Genomic DNA, 15,193 nt, shown 5'->3' with positions numbered 1-15,193 from the left:
CCTCGTCTCTTTACAGTAAATGCTGAAGTCATCCGGCTACAGCAGAGACTGAACACTGCTGTCAAAACACACTGCTGACTCACACACACACACACACACACACAGAAAAAGAGAGAGGGGAAGAAAACGATAAGACAGGCGTATGTGCCTCCTCACTGTGACTCATTGCGCTGCGCTTTCCCAGAAAAAACGACTCTGTGTCTCAGAGGACTGAATTACAGGATTTACTCTGACTTTAATACAATGAGGCATTAATCAGGGGTCTTATTCAGAGGATAGGCAGGTGGGAGTGGATGCAGGGGACAGGGATGTAAAAATGATTTAAAAATGATTATGAATTTTGGTTTAACTTTGGGCTAATTATTGCTCAATAAATCATGTGCTCATTATTTGGCCAAAATAAAACTCTTGTGCTATTTTTATAAAAAAAAATATTGTGTAGATTCCACTACTGTGTAAATAGGTCCTCCAGTTACATTTGTGTATTCAGTGTATTTTTGAAAATGATTCTGAATCTTGCAAAAGGATCAAATTGAACTGAATTATGGCGAAATTTGCAATTTCAGGATGCACTAAATAGTTTCATGAGGAATTGTACTCAGATTGAATGATGGTGAAATTGGACCTTTCATAATGCACTGAACCATTTCCTTAGGAGCTGTAATCAAATTAATTCACATCAAATTAATTTGAGATTAAAATTTGAGATTTTTTGATATAATTCATTGTTTTTGTATCAAATTCAAATTATGGTTAAATGTATGGATCATTCCCTAAAGAAGTGTAATTAAATTTAAATGAGTTGAATGAAATCATGGTTGAATTTGTTATTTTGTGATGTTGTATATCATTACTTAGAGAATTGCAATCGTATTGATGATATTTTGTGATGTTCTGGATCGTTTCCTGAAGAATCATAATCAAATAGATTCAAATCACGGTTAAATTTGAGATTGCATGATGATTCAAACTGCTTCCTAAAGAATTGGAATCAAATAATTTTGAGTCCTGGTACATTTGCCCAAAACAACACAACCAACACAAACCCAGCATAACCCAGAACATCCAACCCTGAGTGCATCCAAATACATTTGAAACAGGCACATAATCTGTTTAGACACAGAACTCATGACTCTGTCCTGTGTGAGTAACAAGGACATGAAAATGAATCTGAAATATTCAGGCTTCTAAACAAAACACAAACTCAAAACTCATTCATACTCATACAGCATAAACACACACAGAAACTTTCCTCTGTGCTGATAAACATCTCAGTAATCCTCAGCTCGAGGAGCAACAAGTGCTTATCATGGATTTTCTTCATAAAGTGACAAGCTAATTAAGGCGCAGAGCAGGGCTGTGTTTGCAGAGGAACATGTAGCCTTGATAAAATCAGCACAGCTAATGAAGTCCACAGAAAAGCCTGTCAGAAACACCTCCCTCCACAGCTCCGGCGTAAAATCCCCCTCTACTGCGACTGCCCCTGCAAAATAACCCTGCCGGCCCGCCAAGTGGGGACTGAGTACTAAAATAGAGAGCTAAAAGATTAAAAAAGGAAGAAAGCGAAAGGGAAATGAGGGGATGTCAGTGCGAAAGATTTCCAATGCAATTAATGCACTGTTACACGGCGCGCATGAAGTCGGAGGCCTGGTTGGATTTATGAGTATTGATTTTCGGGCGGTTCAGACGAGGGTCATGCCGACACTTACTTTAACAGCAGAGACAGAACATGAGCTTAGAAGACAAGGAGAACTTATACTTCACCCTTCAGAGCACTATGGCTAAAGTCAGGCCTTTAACTCTTGGCAGTCAAGATCATCATTTTAAATGAGATTAGAAAGTAACATTGCTAGTTATATAATTGTGTTCTCTGTCCCTCTCTGCACCTTTGAAAAGAGCAGAGAGGGAACAGAGAGAGAGAAGACTGAGAGCTTGTTGCTCTGCCTCTCTGTCACTGCCCCCACCCCCCATCTTGGCCGCCTGGATCAAACGTAAGGTTTAGTCTAGTAGCCTAGCTGTGAACAGGAGGTGGTGTCCGGGAAGCGGGGCCTTGGGACATGCACGCCATCCACCACTCCCCCCTGCAGTTCACCTTCTCTCCCTGCTGTCCTCGCTCGGGGTTCGGGCCGTGCCTTTCTGCCAGCTCTTGTGGCAGTTATCAGGGCCCGGGGGACGGGCGTAAGGCACAATCATGTAACACATTTACATTTAATTTACATTCTGTATGGTTTAAATGTGCACTTCCGACTTTTTCTGTTGATTTTGATATCAAAGGCAAGACTGTACAACGTTACCACATACAACTGTTAATGTTCCACCAAATTCTGCGGAAGCATTTCACACCCTCCACAAAAAACGGCAATGCTGAGACGAAACACACATCACAACTGCAGCTTTCTTAATATTAAACATCCTGTATAACTGCCACAATAAAAAGTAGCTTTTTATTAAATACAATAAAACACTTTTATTAAAGTTGACTTTCTTGCACTCCTACAAAGATGAAAATCAAGATTAGAAATATGTATTTCATCAACATTATATATAGTGCAACTGAGGGACCTCCTCAAACACATGGAAATGGCATTTTATGCTACTGTGAAAACATGTTAAACAAGTATATGATAATATATATTAAATAAAAATGTATTAAACATTTATGCTGCTTTCACATATTTGCTTTAAAAAACCACCATTCCACACCTCATAGCAGTATGTGGCTGACGGTGGCATGAAGCCATGCAAACATTGCCATGGTGACCATGGTGCCAGTGAAAATAGATGATTATCAGAGAAGAGCTTTAGCAGTGTAGATATTTATTTAAGGTGAAAATGGCAAGAGTCGCTCTATACTCTTTTTTTGTTGTACAACATTGACTTCCTATGGAATTCAACAATGAGATGTTTGGCGTCCGTGGCTCCCAAAAAATCAGCATCCAGTTTATTCCACTGCTGTGGTCAATGGCAAAGGTTGGTAGCTGCGGTCAGCTGTTGTGCTGCGCCTCTATTGAAAACAATAGTATATCCAGTTTGCCATCATCCTTCTACTGCAACCGTGAACATAGCATTAGTATCCAGATATCAGTAAGCATTCTCTAAAGACACAGCAGGCTCTCAGGGTTCCCTACTGGTCAAACATCTCCTCTTCTACTTACAAGCACAAATGTGGTATAGATTTCGATCAGGTTAGAATCTGCACTTTCCACATTCTGCTGGTTTCAGTTAAATAATTGATATGAAATTACAACATGCTTTTACTAGAGCGACGATCAATAACCGTGATGTTTGATATCTACCTCCCTGCAAAGCCCAATTCTAATCTAGCAGATCTGATCAATACCTTCAGAAATCCCTGATTAGTAAGGTCACAAATGGACTACAGTCTGTAACTCTACACCTATACAGTGCACCTATAAGGTAGCTTTTTCTGATAAAGGGGATGATTGGATGGATTTTATTGTGTTTATCTCTAACACCTGCCTGAGCTAATGAAACGTTTGGCAAACATCTGACTTTTCCTGGACAAAATGTGCCCCAAAATCTGCAAAACATGTCCACCCAAGGAGTGAGATTGAGAACCAGCAAATGAAAAGATCAGATGCAGGATCCCTGCCTGATAAGAGATTATACAGATCCAAATATAATTCTTATAATTACTGTAGCAGAAATTTCAAACTCCTTTCTTGAGACTCGTCAATGAACAATCACATTGTATTAGGTGCGTGAACAGCCTGAAAACTCGTCACAGTGCAGTGCTGCTGCTGAAGATTCCTGCCATACAAATTGAAGGCTAGAGCCAAAGATGGTTCTTCCACATTAGCTAAGGAGAGATGCTCAAACACGCTCTGTTTTCCGGGTGGACAGAAGCTAATGAACTGAGTAGCCTCTCAGCGCACATGAATGACTCTCTATTCACCATGATAGAAGACTTCAGAATGGGAAATGGTAAGGTAGTGAAGTTTTCTTTGCCGTAGAAATTGAGGGACCTGCAGTTCTAGAAAGCTGATTTGGAACAGACGTCTGCTATCCGACTCAAGTCTGACGGGGTGCAACCTGGTTGGGCCAGGTTCAGGGTGAGTTTGTTTTCTACAGAGTTACTCTTTATGTGATATGTACTATTATATATATATATATATATATATATATATATATATATATATATATATATACACTACTATGTAGAAGATGCTTTTATTTGAGGGAATATGCCTACCTTGGGCATTCTGTCCATTTTGGGCACAATTTGTTTACCCCAAGTGAAAATGTTAAACTATTTTTTCTATAAAATGCTTGAGTCGCAAAGTCTGGAGTATGGGACATTTCATGCATGTGCAGATGTCTACTTTGGAATAATGGCTGCTGTCGAAAGAACAATACTAATAAAACAACAAGGTACATGAATCAAAATGTGTCTCAGTACATTAGTTCAACTGAGAATTAGATTTGAGTTCAACATTTGGAGTTCAACAGAAACATTTTACAGACAAAAAAGAGCAAAAAGTTTTGAAATCAAGTGTCCAGTGAGTGGAAACATAAGGTGGGTGTTTTTAATAAAGTGGTCAGTGAGTGGAAGTACAAGGCAGGTGTTTCTAATAAAGTGGTCACTACATGGAAGTACAAGGTAGGGGTTTCTAATAAAGTGGCCAATGAGTTAAGAATAAGGAAGGTGTTTCTAATAGAGTAGCCAGTAAGTGGAAGTACAAAGTAGGTGTTTCTAATAAAGTGGCCAGTGAGTGGCAGTAAAAGGTAGGGGTTTCTAATAAAGTGGCCAGTGGGTGGAAGTATAATGTTGGTGTTTCTAACAAAGAGGCCAGTGAGTGGAAGCACTAGTTAGGTGTTTCTAATGAAGTGGCCAAAGAGTCTAGGTACAACGTAGGTATTTCTAATAAAGTGGCCAGAGAGTTGAAGTATAAATAGATAGAAAAGTGTAAAGTAGCCACTGAGCCGAAGTGCAAGGCAGGTGTTTCTAATAAAGTGGCCAGAGGGTGTAAGTACAAAAAGGGGGTTTTAATAAAGTGGCCAGATAGAAAAGCCTTGAACTGATTTAGGGGAATACCCAACCTTCAGCCTGATAACCGTGCTTTTCAGGACTTCAGGATCTTCCTCTTGTTCTATAGTGATCACCAATGAAGACTAGGTCAGGAGAAACTCCATAAGACTACAAGGAGGGACCGAGACTCAAAAGAGAAACCCATCTTCCTCTAGGCTGCACCTGATAGAGCAGTTAGGAGCCATAGGACATGTAGGACATGTTTTCAGAGAAGATTAAACAGAAGGAATCATGCAGGAAGACACACCAGAGACTGTCAAAGATTTAAATCTGGACATCAACCATTAGTGTGTTTGTTTGGTTTGCTTTCTTCTGTAATGTGAAATATTTTTTACAAATAATTCACAATATCACAAATAATTACAAATGTGATTTTGATTTTTCTTAATAAACCTGATTAGGCTTTATTGTAGTCAGTTATTGAAAACCAACAAAGAAAACATCATCATTTGGATCAAAAACTTTGTCCCCAAACTGTCGACCTGATTGCCTTAATAAACACCTGTCCAACACAGTTAGGTGACAAACAGACCCTGAATATGTTCCAGCTGAAATATTTGAGCTGTGTCAGGGCTGATCCTTTCTCTATCAGCACCACATGAATATTAATAACTTTCCTCATTAATTTTGCATAGCTTTTGTCCATCAAGCTCCTCCATTGGCTCCCTTGGGTGCACTCATTATGATGCAGATCTAACAGAGGAACAGGAAGAGAGTGTTGGGGGGGGGTTGAAAAAACAGAAGTCTGACACACACACACACACACAAACACACACACACACACACACACACACACACTGACAGGTAGGTTTTAGATGATGTGATGAGTGAGCGCCTCTGAATCATCTGTCACTCAGAACAGTGAGATAATCCTCCAAACAGCAGAACACAGAACCCACAGGACTGAAAGCGAACAGAGGCATCATTCAACTCTTAACGTTTTAACTAGGGGCGCACCGATCTGGGAACTGCGGATCGATGTAGATATTTTTTGTTTTTCATGTACATATCTGCTGGTGCTGATTCAGAAACATTCATAAAATGTAGGTACTCCACCTGAATTGGCATGACAGAGAAATATAACATGTATTTTTGTAAGATTACAAATAGTGCGATCAATAACATGCAGATATTTTAATGTGGTAGCCTAGAGAACAATAACTATATCATGAAATATTGCTTTGAAATGTTTGACCAATTTAATATTTTGTCCAACACCAACATACAGTGTATTTTTTCAAGCAAATGCAGTCAGGTGCATATATATTTGGACACTGCCAAAGTTTTTGTTGTTTTAGCTGTCTACTACAGCATAGGGGAGTTGAAATGAAATTATATAAGAATATTGTGACAACATGCTGAAAAAAGGTCTTGTGAAGTCATAATTTCTACGACAAGCTTTGCTCTTTATTGAACAAACTGCAGAAACAGACACTCCAAATCCAGCCCAAACAGTGGGAAGGTCACCTGAAGCCATGCACTTCCACCCCATGGCAGACACAGTAACTAACTCAAATGCACCCACACCAAACACAAAATGACCCAGTAAACATATATAACATCAGTTTAATTAACAAACAACAACAATAAACAGCCCCTTTTTTAGAAAGGGTGTATGTATCCCATAAGCCTCTTTTTATGCCATTTTTGTATGCATGCTTGAGAGATCCAATGGGAGTGCAGCCACTGGCAGAATGCCACAATATTATTAAGAGAATATGAGCTCAAAATGCACACTTTCATCTTTAATTTGAGGGTATTTACATTCAAATTGTGTGAACAGTGTAGCTGTTAACAATAACTTTGTTGACATCCAAATATTTATGGATCTCACTATATCTACTGATACTGATATGATTCTGAGATCACATTCTTAGTTTTAAACCTTAAAGCAGTGTAGTTGCAATGTTATAAAATAGCATACCATATACACTACTCTCTCTCTCTCTCTCTCTCTCTCTCTCTGTCTGTTAGACAGGAAATTAGAATCACTGTAAAAGGGAGCAGGGTCACTGTGGGTCATCTGAACACACACACACACACACACACACACACACACACACACACACACACAGCACTCTGATAAGAACCCGAAAGAAAATCCAACAGATGCAGCTACACAAATGATTATCCATCTGCAGAATCATGATGGAAAATCTGTGCAGCTCAAAAGAAAAAGGTTAAGTTGCTGTAACATTTACACAGGAATCAACACAGCAGCGTATTATACGCCAAACTGCAGCATGCAGCTCTCAGCTCACTCACACTTCAGCCTGATTTCCTCCTTCAGTGTTTTAACTTCAGTCAGTACATTAACACAGCTGCTTTACCTCTTACATTCTACTGAACTGTAAATAATGAGGGTACAGAATGGAACAGATTTCTCTTTCTGTTGTCTCTTTCTGTCTGTTTTCTTTTTCTCTGCAATTTATGTCTGTTTTCTCTCTATCTGCCTTTCTCTTTTTCTGTTTTCTCTCTCTTTCTCTCTCTGTTTTCTATCTTTATCCCCCTCCTTTCTCTGTCGCTCTTTAATTCTCTCTCTCTCTCTCTCTCTCTCTCTCTCTCTCTCTCTCTCTCTCTCTCTCTCTCTCTCTCTCTCAGCTTTTCTCTGATTAAATTCATTCTCCTGAACCTGGTGGGATGCAGGAAGCTGCTGCCGTTGCCATGGTGAAAGAATGCATTGCTAGGAGTGTGGATGTATTAAAGTGCAAACCGCATAGATGTCAGGAAAAAAAGAAGATAAAGAGATGCGTCTCGGTAAAGAGATGATAAAGAACGGATTTGTTCTGTAAGGAAACCATAAAAACAGAAGAAACACACCTGTAACAGTCTGAGATACGCTGAAGATTCTGAACCTAACTGACTCCACCAGCCATTAAAACACATTCAGCAGGCAGAAATGCTCTCATAAATACTGTACATGGAATGCAAGAATACTTTTATACACAACAAACAGGTAAATGTAGTCTGTGTATCTGCAAATATGTTGCTTCCAGTGATGCACTTTTTCGTGACTGTTAATGAAGCCTTGAAAAGTAAAATTCTTCTTTGTAAAACAGTTTAACTGAAATGGAAATCCAGATTCTTTTCTACCTGTAACTGTTTTCATTTTAAAGTCATGAGCACAATAGGAGATGCTCACCGAGCTCTGCGCTAATCCTTCTTCAGGGAAAAAAGAAACTAATCTAATTAATTTCATTTATCTCTTTCATCTGTGTCCTAATAAAGACTGAATAATTCATTCACTCTGTGCGAGTAACAAAGCATCAGAGAGGAAATGAAGTCTTCCACAATTAACTCACAACTACAACCATCAGAGTGAACTCACACAGAGCCACTTTAAGAGAGAGTTTATTGAAAAAGCATTACTTTCCTCAAAATGTAGTTGACCAGCCAAGATGTGTTTGCTGTCTGAAGTTTCCTTTTGGACAGAAGTCTGACTTAAATATAGCTCCTGGTACTATTTGAGCTTTGCTAACATACTTTAGGTCCATGTTTGTATATGACAATATGTCATATAGTGTCAGAAAGCACATCACTGAGATTACTTACCTCGGTTTGAGGAATGTTTGATTTGATTAATTGGGATGGTATATGCTTCCATTACTTGTTAGCTATACTAGCAAACTTCAGACACCTGACTGACCGGCTACAATTGGAACAAGGAAGGAATCTTGGAAACTTGGAGTTGTTCTGAAAACCTGTAAATTGTAGACACCAAAAACACAAATCAGTTTAGAATGCATGCTGTGACTGGAGTAATGAGATATATTATGTGTTTCTGATTAATCAGATTAATCAGTTAGCATTGGGGCTTATCTGATTTTGTGTTTTCGGAACGTTTACAAGCATAAGAGGATTATCTACTCATTGTTTCTGGGTTTGTTTTTCTGTCTCCTGGGGCTTGCTGGAACACAGCAGCCTAAAACTTTACTGACATATCCACTATGGGGGGTAATCTAAAGGGGGTGAGGGGACACAACCCCGGCCCCCAATGCTGAAAAAACAAAACAAAAAAAAACAAAACAAAAAACTTGCATCCCCCCAGTATGAGGCTAAAATCTAAAATATGATAGAAAGCAAAAACAACAAGCATTATAGGGCAGAGGAGAGTAACGTTTGCTCTAACAGGTGCAATAACACCTTTAGAGGGCAGCTGTGAGTAATGTTTGTTCTAACAGATCTCACCTTTAGAAGGCAGTTGGGAGTAACGTTTGTTCGAACAGGTGCAATAACACCTTTAGAGGGCAGCGGTTTGTACTGTTTGTTCTAACAGGTGCAACGACACCTTTGGAGGGCAGTGGAGACTAACGATTTTTTTATGAAGTGCAATAACACTTTTTTAGAGCAGTGGAGAGTAAAGTTTGTTCTAACAGGTGCATTAACTCATTCAGAGGGCAGCGGTGGGTAATGCCAGTCGTAACAGGTGCAATAACACCTTAAAAAAGGAGGAAGTGTAATATCTGACAGGTTAACCTAGAGGAAGCCTAGCTTGGTACATCAGTGCTGTACCTACTTCTTTGCTTTGCCAGTAGCCAGGTCCATATAACAATAAGGTGCAAATATCCCAGACAAAGGATTCATGGGATTGGTAGCATCCCTAGTTTTGCCCTTGCACTAGCTTCCACAGCAAGGCAGAAACTATGGCATTATGCAGGCAACAGACTGGCACAGCAGGCAGTAGCTGCATCCTTGCCCTGGCAAAGCAGGGCAGAAACATCTGCTTTGCCCTGGAACTTTCTACACAGCAGGGCAGTACCTACATCTCTGCTCTGCTACTAGCCCATTACAGCAGGGCAGTACCTACATCTATGATCCTTCATTAGCCTGTTACAGTAGCGCAGTACCTACGTCTATAATCTGCCATTAGCCTGGCACAGCCGGGAAGTACCTACATCTCTGCTCTGGCAGCAGCCTGGCACTAAACTGGCACAGTGGCAGTAGGGTGGCCATCAGATTAAAGGCATTTTTAGTTTTGCCCTGACACTTGCCTGGCACACAAGAGCAGTACCTATGATTTTGCATAGCACAGCATGATCATCACCTGTGGGCAGTAGGATGACCATCAGGCTTCTGCTCTTCGCCTACAGATTAATGACATTTTCAGCAGAAGGACAGAGCTGCAGCCTCAGGGAAGGAACGAGTCGAGAGAGTGGAATTTACAGTTAAAGATATCACAACTATAATATTACATATTCCACTGTGTCTGCTGGAGATACGGCAGAAACCTTCAGGGGAAAGAATGGTGGAAACTGAAGCTTTGGCTCCTAGAAGAGAGACTTCAACCATCTGCAGGTTTGGAGAATGTCATCTTCTCTGTTTATGGTGCAGATTTCTTTTGCTCACATACGCTTTCCGTGAAAAGAGAGACAGTGCAGTTTCAGACGGTGTCACTGAAATGCTGGAGTGTGAAAATGCAGAGAGGATGAATCAGCAACACATTTCAGCCTCAGCGTCTTTTCTGACATTCAAGACATCTCTCCAATACATTCGTTATCCAGGATGCGAGAACGCTGTGTGTGTGTGTGTGTGTGTGTGTGCGTGTGTGTGACAGGTTTCGCTGTTGTGAGCTGCTTCATCGCCTTCAGGTGTCAGCATCCATCTGCCAGGCCTGGTGACGGCCATGACGATTCTCCTCCCACTTCCATGACAACAAGCCAAACTTCAGCAGTAACCTTGATTAACCCCCTGTTATTTTTTGCTGTACTATCTAAAGGCAATGATATATTTACAAGTACATTTGAGTATTTGCTAATTGTTTTTAATTAATCATGTGTTAATTAATTGTTTGTAAAATGTAAATTAATCCTTAGATGTTGTTGCTTTGCTATATGTTCAGTTTACATTACATGAGTACATATAATTGCAAATGTATCTAATACATTACATTAACATGACATATTAAGGCGAAATGCTGAATGATCGTAACGAGTAGAGATGCTTCCACACAGGTTACGTGCACAACGCAATTAAACAATTAACATCCTACCATATTCTGTAAATGCTGAACAGGCCCAGCTAACCTCGATTTTGGATCAAGATGGCATAATTAAAAGCTCTAAGGCTATGTTCATAGTACAACCCTTACTGCTCAATTTTGTTTTTTTGCTCAGATACAATCTTTGTAACTTGACGGGTCACAATCGTGTAGGTAACTGACTCAACTCAGTCATTAATGTGAATGAATCTGTGTCCTAAAATGCATGCATACATCCTAATCAGTAACGTTTTAAAACTCATTATAACACAGATCTGATTTTTTAGAGCTGTGTGAACACACAAATCTGATCATTCTGAATCAGATCTGGGCCACTTTCATAAATGGTACTACATTACCCGATGCATATCAGGGCAACCTCAATAAGAACAGTCAGATCAAAATGTAATTTTTGTTTTTTTTTCCAGCAAATTACATTTCCATTCAGTTTACTTTCTGTATGGGGCCGTGTGCTTTTTTCTGTTCATTTCAACATCATTTTTTTTCTTTCTTTTTGCAAAACAAGACTGTACAAACAACAATAAGAAACGTTTATGCAATTCATACCTTAATAAAAAATCTCCTCTTTTACCTACAAACACAAATGTGGTTTGGATTGAAAGTTTAGAATTTCTCCACTCTATCAGTGAGCTAGGAAATAATTCATATAAAATTACAGCATGATTTTGTTATCACAGACAAAAACTGCGACTTCTAATGTCAAACTGACTCTCTCTCTCCCTCTCTCTCTCTCTAACTGTACCTCTCTCACTCCACTTCCATCCCTCTGGCAGAACAGGGAGATGCTCTGATGTTTAATCTACAATTAGTCGTGCCACAAATTGATTGCTGAGGGAAAAAAGAGCGAGTCTGGAATGAGCTTAGAAAATTGACATCATTATCACACGTCTGTAAGACGGGGGGAGAAAAAAGCGATGGAGAATTCATTCTGTTCCTTTTGTGGATGAACATGGCAGAGTGTCCTCAGGAACCGTCTGAACTACGAGGAAAAGATGAACCGCAATATGGGTGCAATTAGAGATCGCTGCGGAGAGAAATATGTGTTTGATTATGGTGTAATTACACGATTTGTAGCAGAATGGATTGTGGGACATTAAAGAGCTATTGCACATAGAACAGCCCTGTCCAGACTGAGCTTATTAACGTGGGAAGAAGGTGGAGTCGGTGTGTACTGACCTTCAAAAACATGAATGAAATCACAAATAAGCATGTTGTTTGTTACAGTGTATGATCAGGCGGTTATGCCACAATTGACTTTTTCAAAATACTAGTTTTGATTTTATCACAGACTTTAATTGTTACTTTATATGATTATCAATATTGATATACACTGACTGGTCACTTCATTAAGTACATCTACCTTATATCTACAATCATCGTCTGTTTTATCAGCTCCACGTATCATATTGGTCACTGCAGTACTGAGAATGATCCACCACACAAGCAATACCTGCTCTGTAGTGGGCCTGTGGGGGTCCTGACCATTGAAGAACAGGGTAAAAGGGGGCTAACAAAGTATGCAGAGCAACAGATGGACGACAGTCTGTGATAGTAGAACTACAACGTGCGCCTGTATGATAAGTGGAGCTGATAAAACGGACAATGAGTGATTGTGTAAAATGGAAAATGAGTTATTGCTAATGGAGTGGCCGGTTAGTATGGATTGCATTTCTATTACAGTTATTATTGCTGTGATGATATTCGTTGTGACAGCCATTATTTATATTGTAATTAAGATTATAGCCATCATATCTCTTGCACGTCATCGTTATGTATACCCTTTTAACACTATTAGCTATCATTTCTGCTTGCTTCTCCCGTGTCAACTTCACCCTAGTGAATAAAAAAAGTTATTTTTTTTAATACTATGAGTTAATTTTCCTGCATGAACCAGTGGTATTTTATTTAGAACCTGTTTTAGTCAAGTGTTCAACCTGAATACCTCTAAAACATACTACAGCAGCCTTCGTCAGGTTTCTCCATACTCAAAAATGTTCCACAGAACATTTTTAAATTAAAACTTTGCAACCTCCGACAGCTCTTTTGCAGCTCAGTCATTCTAAACAAGACAATGCATCTATTTTGGTACACTTTTCAGCATAGTTAGATAATAATCATGCAAGGTAGTGAAGGCAACCTCCTAGCCAAGTGCAGCTGCAGTGCACACTACACACTGCAACAGTGTGAAACATCTTAATACAAATTGGTATGTTTCAGTCAAGCAACCATGTGAAATAACAGTATAAATTTACGAACAAAACAAAAATAAATATATAAATGTTGGAGAAGCATCTCAGATGGCTCCTCATGAGAAAACACCAAGAGTGTCTAAAGCTGCATCAGGACAAATTAAGCTATGGAAGCATCTAAAACAGAAGCTAGTATGGATTTGTTCTGTCATTTTTGGTCTCTTTTGGTCGCTTGGAGGAAAGCGCCAATCGCCAGATCTGTTACGTCAGGCTAACAGACGCCTGTGCTGACTAGCATCGCGTTGAGTGATGGGGGAGAAGGAGGGGCCATCCTACCCACCCAGAGCGAGGCCAATTGTGCTCTCTCGGACTCCTGGCCACGGATGGCTGTAGCATCACCAGGGATCGAACTCGGGAGCAAGAGAGTCTTGCCTTGAGCTCTGGTGTGCGAACTATGGGAGATAAGAGCTGCATATTCCAAAACATCCTGCACATATCCCATATAAATGGAAAGCAATGGAAAGAATTTCTTAAAACAGTGCTGGGCAAAAACTGATCACTTTTTATTTTAGTAATAGTTTTCATTAACTGCAATAACCCTGCCCAGTGCTTTTGAAGGGCACTGTGTATTATGCAAGTTCTGTTGTAGGGTCTAAACTTTTGACTTGTTTCTAAATCCATAGTCATGAAGTACACAGTGCATGCAAAGTTAGCATGTAAAGGTTGTGTCGGGTAAAGGGTCTGCTGGGTAACGGAGCTTATTTGAAAGGGTCTAAAGCTTTGGGAAGGAGGGACCACAGTCCTGCCAAAAAATCTCCCCTAATCCCTCCTGTCATAATTATAGGACTATAGGATGGAGGGAGTTTGGGGTTGTCATGGTAAATTGTCGAGTCAGGCTGCTGGAAGAAGTCGAGCTCGGCTCAGCCATGCTTTATTCTCAACTCTGCTGGAGTTCGTGGGGGTTTGTTGAAGTTTGCTGAGGTTTGTCAGGGTTTGCGGAGATAAATCACTGGTCCTGAAAGAGCAGCTTCAGCTTCAGCAGTGTCTTATGTAAGAGGCCACTGAGGATCAGGAACTTCACTGTGAGCCGTTGAGAAAAACAACAAGAGAAAATCGGCTTGAACATGCATACAAATGACAAAGCAAGTGAATGAGTGACACTCGGTCCCTCGGTGGGTCTGTTCCTGCTGTTCTCTTTCTCTCTGTTCTGTCTGTCCTTTACTTTGTGTCTATTCTGTCTCATTCTCTGTCTCATGTTCGTCTCTCCCCTCTTTTTTTTTCTCTGTCTGTTATTCTTTGTTTTTTCATCTTTTTCAAGCTGTTTCTTTCTGTCTCTGCCCTCTACTTTGCATAAGGACAGTCTTGCACTTCTCCCTGGCTTAACTTTTCCTCGAAGCTATTTCCAAAGTGCTCACATATGCAAGAAGTTTTGTCTCAAACCTCAAGAGCCCGAACAATCCTCATTCTTGTTGGGAGAACATTATCTGTAGACTGTCAGAAAATCTAAAACTGCTGTCAGCACCTCCTTATTGTACTTCATTGCATGCCTCAATGGACAAGCCACATTTGTCCACTGAGACATGCCAGGAAAAGATGTATTTGGCTCTCCAGTGTGAGTTAAATTACAGAAGAGGTTCTAACATCATCAATCTTCAGTAAACATCATCATTCTCCAGCAAACACTGTCATGCTTCGCCAAATACCACCTTCTCCAGCAAGCATCATCATTCTCCATCAAACACGATAATTCAGCAACATTCTTCACCAAACATCCTTCATTCTCCATTACACTCCATCATTTTTCACCAAACACCATCACTGTTTCCAAAATACTACAATACCACCATACAGCATCATTCTTTACCAGACACCATCATTTTCCTACAAACACCATCATTTTCTACCAGGGGTATGAAGAATACTGAAAATTCTGAACTGAAAGTTAAGAGAAATGTG

This window comes from Colossoma macropomum, unplaced genomic scaffold, assembly GCF_904425465.1.
Source record: "Colossoma macropomum unplaced genomic scaffold, Colossoma_macropomum, whole genome shotgun sequence".
Classification (NCBI taxonomy): Eukaryota; Metazoa; Chordata; class Actinopteri; order Characiformes; family Serrasalmidae; genus Colossoma; species Colossoma macropomum.
The sequence above is the reverse complement of the archived record's forward strand: the minus strand, read 5'-3'. Positions refer to the sequence as shown.